We start from the raw sequence: 13,440 nt of genomic DNA, 5'->3' as shown, positions 1-13,440 counted from the left end.
TAGCGCGAGCCATGGATATAACACTATAGGTGGAATAGAGGGTGGTGGTGGTTGTGAGACAAAAAGGAGGAGATGGTCACATTGATGATGATCTGAATGATCTCCATACTTCTGCACCTCCAAAAATTCTAAACAATTACGACATTAAGGGAAATTTGCGTATAAATCAGAATAAAAAAGAATAAACTCAAAATCTTTTTCTGGATAGAAATTAAAAATAATTTCGTGAGCAGAAAGTTTCTGTCTTTTTCCAGCATGATCAAACAACTATCATCCAAGCTATCATAAAGGCTTTACTTGGCATAAATGCAAAAAGAAACACAAAAAACACAATCACAACAGAATTATGATGGTGTGGAAAAATCAAAACAGAAAGAAAAAAGAAAAAATAAATTCATTGGGTTGCCTCCCAACAAGCGCTATTGTTTAACGCCCTTAGCTAGGCATGATTTCAATGATGCTCACATAAATGGTAAGGATTGAAACACAACGAGAGCATCATGGAGCATATGGTTAGCACGTTTAAGTCTAACCCACTTCCTATGCATAGGGATTTTGTGATCAAACAATTTATTGGAACAAGAATCAACTAGCATAGGAAGGCAAAACAAGCATAGCTGTAAAGAACCGGAGCGAGGAAAGAATAGACGGTGAGAGATCGTGCCCTGAAGATATCGGAGAACACGGAGGAGATGAGTATAGTGAGAAGATGTGGGAGCAGAGACGAACTGACTCAAAATATGAACCGGATAAGAGATATCCGGACGAGTGATAGCTAGATAAACAATACTACCAACAAGATGACGATAACACATCGGATCAGGCAGGGGATCACCATCAGTAGCCAAGAGGTGAACATTAATATCCATAGGAGTCTCAACAATGCGCTCGTCAGTAAGAGTAGCACGAGCAAGAAGATCCTAGATATACTTTTCTTGGGATATCAAAAAGCCATCAGAGGTAGAATAGACTTCAATCCCAAGAAAGTAGCGAAGAGGTCCAAGATCAGACATAAGGAACTGCTCACTAAGACGGGCCTTGACAAAGGCAATGTATTCGAGGTCATCCCCAGTGATGATCATGTCATCAACATAGAGAAGAAGAAGAGTCCGACCACGAGGAGAAAGATGAATAAACAATGCTGGATCATGAGCACTGGGTGAAAAACCAGCGACAATCACCATAGAGGCAAAATGCTCAAACCAGGCACGGGGGGCTTGCTTAAGGCCATAGAGAGAGCGACGAAGACGACATACCATGTCATCAGGAATAGAATACCCAGGTGGTGGGTGCATGTACACCTCCTCGCGCAACTCACCATTAAGAAAAGCATTCTTAAAATCAAGCTGAGAGATAGACAAGTGGCGTGCAGAGGCCATGACAAGAAGTGTATGAACAGTGGTCATATGAACCACAGGAGCAAAAGTCTCGTCATAATCACGACCATGTTCCTGCTGAAAGCCACAAGCCACAAGATGAGCTTTGTGACGCTCACGAGAACCATCAGAGCGAGTCTTAACCTTGTAGACCCACTTACAAGTGATGGAACGGACTCCGGGAGGAAGGGAAACTAGGTCCCACGTACCAGTGCGTTCAAGAGCAGCAATCTCCTCTGCCATCGCAAACTGCCATTCAGGACGAACAAGAGCCTCACGATAAGAAGTTGGCTCAAGAAGAGCAGCACCTGCGGTGGAAAATCCAAAGCGATCAACAGATGGACAAGGACGAGAACGCAAGCCATAAGTAGGCTGAGACGAGGATGAGGACACATCCACAGAGGCATCCACAGGACGTGAACGACAAGTGTAACACTGAGGAAAAGATGGAACAATGGGAGGAGGAATCGCCAAGGTAGAATCAGGGAGTGGCGACGAAGAAGGCACCGGAGAGGAAGGTGTAGAATCCGGTGACATGCTAGGCGAGGAGACCGTGGAAGATGGTGGCGACAAATCGACTGGAGGTGGAGAAGCAGAGGGAGCGGAACGAATAGGCAAAGGCTCGACGGATGTGATAGGTGTATCAGGAAAATTGAGGAAAGGGACGAGGAAGATGGGCGTGGGTAGAAGGGACGAGACTCATCGAAAGTCACATCCCGAGAGATACGCATCCGATGACCGATAGGATCCCAACAACGATATCCCTTATGCTCATCACTATAGACTAAGAAGACACAATCAACAGACTGACCGGTCAGTTTGGTGCGTTCGCGGGGGGCAAGAAGAACATAGAAAAGACAACCAAACAAGCGAAGCATGGAATAATCGGGAGAACGATCAAAAATACGCTCGAAAGGAACACCACCCAGTAGAGCAGCGGAAGGCTGGAGATTCATGAGATAGGTGGAGGTGGAGACGGCCTTTGCCCAAAAATGAGGCGGGAGAGAGGCAACAATCATCAATGCACGAGCCGTCTCAAGAAGATGACAATGCTTGCGCTCAGCCATGCCATTCTTAGCGTGAGCGCCAGGACAAGAGAATTGAGAGAGAGTCCCTTTCTCAGCAAGAACACCACGCAACATCTTAGAGATATACTCGCCAGCGGAGTCGGCACGAAACACACGAATGGGAGAAGAGAACTGAGTATGAACCATGGCAGCAAAATGCTTATAAATATACAACACCTTAGTACGAGAAGTCATGAAATAAAGCCATGTGTAACGAGAGAAGTCATCAATGAAAATAATATAGTATTTATGACCCCCTTTCGAAGCGAAGGGAGCCGGTCCCCATACATCGGAATGAACTAAATCAAAAGGACGCTTAGACACTGACTCACTATGTGGATATGGTAACTGAATCTGCTTGCCAAGACGACAACCCTGACACTCTAAAGAGACATCTCCTGAGACAGACCCAAGAAGACCTCGACGAACTAATGACGACAAACGAGAACCACATAGATGACCAAGTCGATGATGCCACTACTGTAAGGAACCAGTAGCCGAGGCGACCAAGCCGGAAGAACTGGCGATAGAGTGGGCAGCGGAAGGAACATGAAGCCAGCCCAAGTCCCAAAGACCCTGAGAATCACAACGGAGAGGACCAGCCCCAACCAGAGTATGCGTAAGACGGTCCTGGACAGAACAAGAGTCAAGGTCAAGGATTACACGACAACCGGAATCAGCAAGTTGACCAGCGGAAAATAGATTCATGGTAAGTCGAGGAACATGAGCAACATCAGGAACAGAATAAGGAGTGGTAAGATTGCCTCTACTAACGACAGAAAGGGGAGTACCATCAACGGTGAGGACATGAATAGGAGAATCAAGTGATCGAAGAGAGGACAAAGTGGAAGAATTAGAAGACATATGAAAGGAAGCTCCAGAGTCCAGAACCCATGGGGATGTACCTGACTGTGTAGAAGGTGGTTGCTCAGTGTGGGAAGCCTCAGTCACAGAACCAGTAGTACCCGTCGAGGAAGAACCTGAAGCAGCGAGTAGACGCTTAAGTCTCAGAATATCCTGCTCAGTCAAAGCGATGGCTGAAGCTGTCGAGGTAGATGATGAAGTCTCTTAAGATGATGATCGCGCCTTGCGCTGGTGTTTCTTCTTCGTGTAGCACTAGGACTCAATATGACCATCATTGTTGCAGTAGCCGATGTGGACGGGGGTGACCTGAGCCTCTAGAAGGAGTGGGAAAGAGCGGCGGAGCACTCGAGCGAGAAAGGGTCGGTGCAACAGGTGGCGTAGAAGGAGCCCGAGCAGCAAGCACCGAGGGAACCTCCAGCAAACCAGCAACACGTAAGCAAGTCTCCTCAGCATGAATCTCAGAAAGCGCCTCCATGAGAGAAATGCGGCCACAAGCAAACAAGTGAGCACGCCGGGGCTCAAACTCCTTATGGAGCCGAGAAAGGAACTCGTAGATGCGGTGAAACTCCAAGTTGGCCTGGACAACCTGGCAACAGGGGTAAGTACAACAACCAGCAGTGCGTAGAGAATCAAGCTGGAGCCAGATAGCAGAACTATGTGCATAGAAGTCATCAACATTAGAGTCACCCTGCTGAAGAGCATGCTCTTGACGAATCACAGAGAGGTATAAGGCATCACCAGAGGGCTTATAGCACTGACAAAGGCGGGTCCACATCTCAGATGCAGTAGGAAGGCCCAGAAACTCAAAAAAAACTGAGGCAGAACACTAGCAGTGAGAACGGCTGCAGCACGAGCATCATCATCAAGCCACTGGGTGTAAATAGTCAGAGCAGCACGATACACGTGAAGAGCCTCCTCATAAGCCACGACCTTCCCATCATAAGCACTCACAGCAGCCTCATCAGCAAGCTTAGCCGCATCCTTCGCAGCCTGAGGAGCATCCGCAGCAAGAGCCGGTGGGGTCGGCGGAGTGGGAGCCACGGGAGAAACCGGACATGGCGGACATCAGACCTCGCCAGAAAGAAAACCCCATAGGCGGAGGCCACGCATGTGAATGCACATGAAGCCAGTGAACTCGGTGTAGTTAGTGCCATCAAAGATCACTGGATAACGAGGAACAACAATGTAGCCTGATGCTGATGATGAAGACATTTTTTTTGGAAATCACGATCCAATCAGCGGCAGGTGGGATCAGGATGGGAGGCTGGAGGCGGCGGGATCCAGCGGCAGGTGGTGGAAGCGGCGGGATCCCAATAGCGGCTGGTGGTGGAAAGGATCCCAACAGCGGCTGGTGGTGGAAAGCGGGATCAACAACAGCCTGGAGAAGCAGCAGGAACAACACCGACAGGTGGATCCGATCCGATCGGGATCCCCAGCGCGTGGAAGCGGGATCAACAGCAGCCTCCACAAGCAGCGGGATCAACACCGGCGGCTGGATCCGATCCGATCGGGATCCCCAGCGACCTGGAGATCCGACGCGAGAGCGGGGCGTGACCTGGTGCGAACAGAAGGCGGAGCGGGGCACGACCTGGAGATCGGCGCGACCCTGGCGATCCCGTGCGAGCAGAAGGCGGCGACGAGATCCGACAGATTTGGGGGAGGAGGACGGGATCAAATCAGATTGAGGAGCACGAGTTGCGCGTGCGAACGAACCTAGGACTCTAATACCATGTTAGGAATAAGCAACTTGTATTCCATGAGGCCATAGGCCGGTATATATACATGTACAGGTGGTGGATTATATGCAGGAAACCCCTTATATATTGGGATAAATACAAAAGGCTATATGACTTATATTATAACTCTAACATAATCAACTACAAACCTTTATCCCAACTATCAATACATATCTACCTCAGACCTTCGAAAAAACAACGATACTAGACCTGATAGATCATCCGAGCTATCTCCACCAGTACTGGGGAAAGTCACGACACTATTTGCCACCAAGCAAAGTATATATGCATTTCGATGTTCGTGTCCTGAGATATAAGGAAGCTGAATGATAACGATGTGCCAAGAATCCCATGGAGCTCAACTCCCCAGAAAAAATTCAGCTAGACAGGAGCCACCAAGTCAGAATTCCGTCACATCGGCATCATATAGACTCCAAAATACCCGCGTGATCCTAATTTTGTTTGAGTGAGAAGAGGCGTATAATTCAAATTCTTACGTCAAGATTCCATACCAGACCATAGAAGAGGAGTAAAAAGAGTCATATTCTTCGACATATAACTAGACTCAATGTATTTTTTGCTAGACTCAACTTGGCCAAGTTCGATCAATCGCGGGGGCTCCTAGCTCGGTAGTGCTCTGATACCAACTTGTAACGCCCAAGATGCGATCGTATCCTTATTTTGGCTCGAGGGCCTCAAGAGGGATATACGCGCATCTCGTCATTTTGCAAGAATGGATATCGTTACAAGTACATGTACAGAAGAGATGAGTATATGTAATTGGCTTACACTCACCACAAACTACAACATGAACATCTCAATAAAACAATACATTCAATCATCATGTAGAAGAGCAGGGTCCGACTACGGACGAAAAAAAGATAAAAGAATGACGTCCATCCTTGCTATCCCAGGCTTCCATCTTGCAACCCATCCTAGATTGATGATGAAGAAGAAGAAACTCCAGATAGAACAATCATCACGCTCATGTCAAAGTATCGCTTTACCTGTACCTGCAACTGTTGTTGTAGTAATCTGTGAGCCATAAGGACTCAGCAATCTCATTTCCTAAGGTATTAAGACTGGCAAAGTTTAATGGGTGAGCCATGGTTAAGTGGTCAGGATGCATCAAGAAACTAAGAATTTATTTGAATGGCTAACTTACGAGTACAAGAATAAGAGGGGGGTGATCTACGCATATCGGACATGAACTAAGCATGATCATGAAGTGATCCTGAACACCTACTTAAGTCAAATATAACCCCACCGTGTCCTCTCTCAGATGCAGAACTCATGGGAAGAGACAGTCCCGGTTATGTACACAATTGTCATATTTTTAATTAAGTTTACTTCAAGTTTGCTATGACGGGTGTTAGACGAAGTTTGCAAGTTGCCACATAACCGTGGGCATGGCTTTCCAAAAGATCTAACCTTGCAGGGGTGGTCCACCTAGTCCATCATAAACTACCATAAGCTGCGTTGGAAACCTTGACTATGGAAAACCCGTGATCTCCTCGGATTCCTGGTGGAAAACCTCAACCTCGAGATAGCCCAAAGTATCCTTGGAATCCCACGTTCTCACGGCCCAATCGAATGAGAAATACGTATGGTGGCTGGATAGAAATCCCCCGAGTTGCCTCGGATGGCCCCGCAAGTGGCTCTGCTTCGGACCAACACCATCCGCACTGGCCCCCTGTATTATGTTGAATTACTCCTCATGTTCATGACGCCATATGTTTCAATAACGATGTTCAGTATTATTATGTTGCGAAAATATAGTACCAATGGTAGGCTTTCCACAAGAGTTTTATCCCAAAATCAAAGTCAAGGGGGTCCCCGTAACAACCCCAAGCATGCTAGAAGCGCTCAAATATGGAACATAACACCGGTACACAAGTAACTAGGGCGGCAAAGATGGAAAAATAGCAGGCTAGAAGGTCAAGCCTTCCACCTTTTACCAAGTATATAGGTGCAATAAATTAAATAGGAATTATATGGTGATATAACAAAGAATCCATGTTGGCACATGGAAGCAACTACACCTGCAACTAGCAACGCTATAAGAAGGCTGAGCAAGCGGCAACATAGCCAAAGATGGTTTGCTGGGTTGTGGAAGGTTTAGAGGCTTTTCATGGCAATGTTGAGAGGCTTGAAATAACAGGTGGTAGGCAACAAAACATATCAATAGAAGCGAGACAACTAGCATAGCAACGATAGTCATGGTATCTAGGGAAATGGTCATCTTGCCTGAGATCCCGCTTGGAAGAAGAACGAATCCGTGAAGTAGACAAACCAACGTAGTCGAACGAATCCTCACACTCCGATCCACTTGTGGAACTCTATTTAGAAGAAACAATCTAGAAACAACAATCAACACACGATAAACACCACAACATATGCATGACATGATTCACAAACACATATGATGCATGTCCGATTTAGTTATGCAAGGCATGGAAATTCACAACAATGTATTACTACACATTAAATGAAGCTCAATATGCAACGAGTTGCATATTGACGAAACTCCACACTTGGATTACTTAGTTCACTCCCGTTTAGGTACACGTCAATATAAATGTTTTTAGACATGGCAAGAGGTGAAGCATAAATAAACTACACTATCTAGGCATTTTAAATGAGGTCGGGAGTAATATATAACATTTCGAAAATGACCCCATATGTTAATTTATAAATTGGTACAGATCTGAACTAAACACATTTTATATTTATTATACAACAAAAAAAGCGGACCATGTGATTCTACACGTCATTCTAGTCGATTTACATATATAGATCATAAAAATGGAGCTACATTCTAAAAGATATGAGCAACACAATATGATATGGTATGAATGCAAAATGTATGCAAATGACACCCACAAGCATGTTAAAACATGGATGAACAAGATATTATGGAACTACATGAAATTCTAGGCAAGTCTAAATAAGGCTGAAACAACGAACACTAATTCCGGAAAGTCCCCATATGCAAATTAAGATTTCGATACTCTTCCACCTATAACACAATTTTAAAGTTGTTAAACAGAAAAATAAATACCACTATGTTGTTCTACGCATTTTTTAGTCAAGTTACATACGTGGATCATTTTAATCGGAGTTACGGTTAATTAATTATGAAATAAATCATTTTAACATGGCATTTACACAAATCTAACTAAACAACAAGTTTAAATATTTTAAACATGGTTGAAAGTTGGATATTATGAAACTACACAAAATTCTAAGAATTTTTAATGTATGAAGATTTTTTAATCCAATGCATGGTTAATTTGCTATGAATTATATCATTTTAATATGGCATCATGCAAATCAATGCAAACAACAGGTTAAACATCTTTAAACATACATGAAAGTTGGATATTATTAATCTACACGAAATTCTGGACATTTCACCTATATTAAGTTTTTACATGCGATTCGCTGTTAATTAATTATTGTGATTTTAGAACCATGCACTATTCTGTAATTTATGGATGTCATGGAAATTTCAAACTCATAGAGCAGAAAAATACTACATGGGCCGAAACTAACTAAACACCCAGGTGCGTACATGGGTGCTGCGTGTGTGCTTGGTCTCGAAACAGTCAATGACAAAAGCAGAGAGAGCTGGCAACTAATAATGGATGCAAGTCTAGAAAAAAATGACGACAACAAAGTGCTCATGCAGTGCGGATGATGAGATGATGAATGCGACAACCAAATAAATCACATGGTGACAATTGAATAAAACATGAATTTTCTAGAGCGTCGGTTCTGGGTTGTTACATGTTTTGAGGAACATATAAGGAGGCTTATGTGTTGTAGAGTGTATCATATCACGGGGTTTGGATGGACCACCAAAGGTTGCACCGATCCTCGAGGTGAGAATGGGCAATGCACGGTACCGAAGAGGCTAGCAAATTATGGAAAGGTGAGTGTGCGTACATTGATGGATTCACATTAGTTGTAAAGAACTCATATACTTATTGCAAAGCCTTATTATCTCTCTCAAAGAAAAGTATTATTGCATGCCCCTAGGGAGGAGGTTGGTAGTAGTTAACCATAGCGCATCCCCGACTCAAACAACACGAGGATTGCAACGAGGAATAAGAATGCTCACACATAATCACCATGCCGTAACCAATATTTAGATAAGCAACAAGCAACAAGATTTAATTACTGATATTTTTACTAACCAACAATCATGTACTCATGTCCTTTCATATTACTACAACAATATCATTAACCCACAGTTTCTCTTATATGGTGAGATAGATGAAAGTTTTTATTATACCCCCTTGAATACCTATCCTTTTGGGAGTAGTCTAATAACCTCTGGAAAGTACTGTTACTATTTATTAGACTCTCAAACATATATAAGTGAAGCATGAGAGTACAATTATTTCTATAAAATCTATACGCCAGCGTCCTCTAAATATATAAGTGAAGCACTAGAGCAACTGCCTAGCTCAAAAGATATAAGTGAGGCCATAGAGTACTCTAACAAATCATGATGAACATTTGCTTCTCTCAAATAGGTGTGTCCAGCAAACAATGATTGTGGGAAACTAAAAACAAAGCAACTATAATACACGATGCTCCAAGCAAAACACATATCATGTGGTGAATAAAAGTATAGATTCGAGTGACATGCTGATGGAATGGAGACAAAAAAGGGGATGCCTTCTGGGGCATACCAAGATTAGATGCTTTAGTCTTCCTAGAATATTACCATGGGGTGCCTTGGTCATCCCCAAGCTTAGGGTCTTGCCGCTCCTTATTCCTTCATCCATCGCGATCACATCCAAAACTTGTGAACTTCAGCACACAAAACTCAACAGAAAGCTCGTGAGATCCGTTAGTATAGTAGGTAAATCATAAATATTAGGTACTATTATAAAATGATTCATATGTAATTATTTCATAAGGTACCGTAACTTCTCCATGACTTATACCCCCCGATATAATCCATAGCATCATCAAAACAAACAAACTATGCAAGCAAAAACAGAATTTGTCTAAAACAATAAAATTTGTAATTATCTGCACTAAAACCATACTTCTGTAACTCTGAAAATTCTGTTAAATTAGGAAAACCTGAGAAATTTTTATATAAATTTTATGTAAACATTTTATATCAAAAAAACTTTCCTGGAAAATTAGAGAAATTTTGAAGTGGACGTAGAAGTTTTTGTTTTTGCACCATATCAGTTCTACTATCATCCAAATCAATCACAAAGGCTTTACTTGGCATAAATACTAACTGATACATAAAAACACAATCATTACAATAGAAAAATTCATGTCAACACAAAATAATATAAAGTAGAACAAAAATTTAAGATAACTATTGGGTTGCCTCCCAACAAGCGCTATCGTTTTATGCCCCTAGCTAGATTGATATCATTACAAATTGATCTATTTTGCACCATATCAAGTGATATCATCTTTAACATTCAGTTCATAAATGGTCCTCATGATATATGCATAAGGTGGTTTAACTCTCTTTCTAGGGAAGTGTTCCATCCCTTTATTTAGTGGGAATTGTACTCTTATGTTTCGTTCTTTCATATCAATAATAGCATCTATAGTTCGTAAGAAAGGTCTACCAAATATTATTGGACAAGATGGATTGCATTCAATATCAGGCACACTGAAATCTATAGGCATATAATTTCTATTAGCAAGAATAAGCACATCATTCATTGTACCCAAAAGGTTTCTTACTAGTGTAATCCGGAAGGTGCAAGTTAAGGGAACAATCTTGTATATCGGTGAGACCAAGCACAACACAAAGAGATTTAGGTCTAGTAGAAAAACTAGCAGCAAGGTCACACAAAGCACTATGCTCATACTATTTAGGATTAATTTTAATAGTAGGTTCCCATTCATCATGCAATTTTCAAGATACTGGAATTTCTAACTCAATTTTATCCTCATGACCTTTTACCATTGCTTCTACGATATTTCTAGTAAAAGCCTTATTTTGGTAGGGCATTGGGTGAGCTAATTATGGATTGCAACAAGGAAATAATTTTTTAATGAATATCGTCTCTTATAATTAAAGTCCTTTTAATCCAAAATAGTGGGTACATCACTAGCTGAAGTTTTGACCTATCCAAACCCACTTTTTCATTTTTATCATTAGGATCATCACCCTCCAAACAAACAGGACACCTTCTACCTAAAGTTGACTTACCTCGAGTGTCTTTATCATAAATTTTTAGATTAGTAAAAAAAGATTCAATAGGATAATAATCAATCATTTCAAGATCTTCATCGTGATTACGGTAAAAATCGGGTGGAAGAGCTTTTGCTAAGAATTCTTACTTAGCTCTCAACCTAGTGGCCCTCTCCTTACTTCCATTGAGACTTGGATAGATATAACGGACTCATTAAGATCATGCTTACGTGGCAACTTTTTATTTTTAAGAGTTTCTGTATCATGAGCAACCGTATCCATATTTCTAGCCATATCGTCAACTTTATGCAGTTTTTTCTACCATAGTATTGAAAATCTTTTGAGAACTCATAAATTCTTGAGTGGGGTTCTCAAAATCAGAGAGTATCCTATTATTATTATTAGATGAATTTAAATAGGAGTTACCATGATTATTAGAGGGATTACCGGGATGGTCTAGCATTGAAATTCCCTTTATAAGCATCGTTGTTGAAATTATTTCGAGAGACAAAATTCACATCAATAGCATCATAATTTTGCTTAATCAAAGTGGATAGTGGAATATCATCACGATCAACATGAGCATGATTATTAGCAATCATATTCATAAGAGCATCCACTTTATCACTCAAAGTGGCAATTTCTTCAACGGAATTTACCTTCTTACCAGTTGGAACTCGCTCGATGTTCCATTGAGAATAATTTTTCATGATGTTATCCAGAAGTTTTGTAGCCTGTCCCAATGTAACTTCCATAAAGGTACCACATGCAAGAGAATCTATATTATTTCTAGATACAAAGTTTAGTCTCACATATTTTTTTATAATTATCTGTAAACTCAAACCATATGTGGGATAATTCCTAATCATTAATTTCATTATTGTTAGGGCATATTTCTCCTTCAGTGGTTTTGATGATTGATGCCAGTACCCATGCGGACTAATCATGTGCATTGAGCATTTTAGATAATTCATGACTAAGCACAAGACGATTCGGTGCCCCTCTGCATCTTTCAAAGATGGTGGTTTTCTACATTTCTCTTTGGTGGATTTGAGTCGTAGGAAAGTCGTACTATTAAGAGGGTGTCCGCGTCGGAAAGGTCTGGGTGGAATCAACACATACACATTTCTATTGCACCACATTTCCCTTGCTTCGATGGAGCTCCAACTTGTTCTTCCGTGTGTGTACAAAAGGGCCAGCGGTAGTACCGTTGGCGCCAGCGGTAGTACCGCGGGCGTAGCAGTAGTACCGCTCTGTGGGCGTTAGTAGTTTTTTTACTACCGCTCTCTGGGCGGTAGTACCGCTCTTTGGGTGGTATTAGTTTTTTACTACCGCTCTGTCAGACTTTTTGAACATCCTTTTGCCTTAGCCGTGGTAGGCACGGTAGTAACTTTTTACTACCGTGGTTGGTAAACCTACCATGCGGTAGTACCGCTCCTAGCAGCGGTAGTACCGCTCCGCGTGTGCTGTGAGTGGGGGGTAATGGTTGGATGTTTCCTCCCACTATATAAATGGGTCTTCTTCCGATGGAAGCTCACCTCTCACCTCCCCAAGCTCCATTGTTGCTCCAAAGCTCATATTCGCCTGATCTCTCTCCCTAGCCAATCAAACTTGTTGATTTTCTAGAGATTGGTTGACAAGGCCCAGATCTACACTTCCACCATGATATATTTGATTCCCCCACGAATCCCTTGTAGACCTTCTTACGCTTGGGTGTTTGAGCACCCTATACGGTTGAGGTCACCCTAGAGCCACATTCCATTGTGGTGAAGCTCTATGGTCTTGTTGGGAGCCTCCAAGCTTTGTGTGGAGATAGCCCCAACCTTGCTTGTAAAGGTCCAGTTGCCGCCTTCAAGGGCACCACTAGTGGAATCACAACATCTCACATTGTGTGAGGGCGTGAGGAGATTACGGTGGTCCTAGTGGCTTCTTGGGGAGTGTTGTGCCTCCACACCACTCCAACGGAGAGATACTTCCTCTCAAAGGGAAGGAAGTTTGGTAACACATCCTCGTCTCCACCGGCTCCATTTGTGGTTATCTCTTACCTTTACTTTCTGCTTGCTATTGTTGTGTGGTATCCCTTGCTTGCACTTTTTGTTATTATTGTTAGCATCATATAGGTTATTCACCTAGTTGGTCATCTAGAGAACCTTTTGTTGCTAAACCTAATTTGTTAAGAAAAGCTAAAAATTGGTAGTTGCCTATTCACCTCC

This window comes from Hordeum vulgare, chromosome 1H (genome assembly GCF_904849725.1).
Source record: "Hordeum vulgare subsp. vulgare chromosome 1H, MorexV3_pseudomolecules_assembly, whole genome shotgun sequence".
In the NCBI taxonomy this organism is placed as follows: domain Eukaryota; kingdom Viridiplantae; phylum Streptophyta; class Magnoliopsida; order Poales; family Poaceae; genus Hordeum; species Hordeum vulgare.
The sequence above is the reverse complement of the archived record's forward strand: the minus strand, read 5'-3'. Positions refer to the sequence as shown.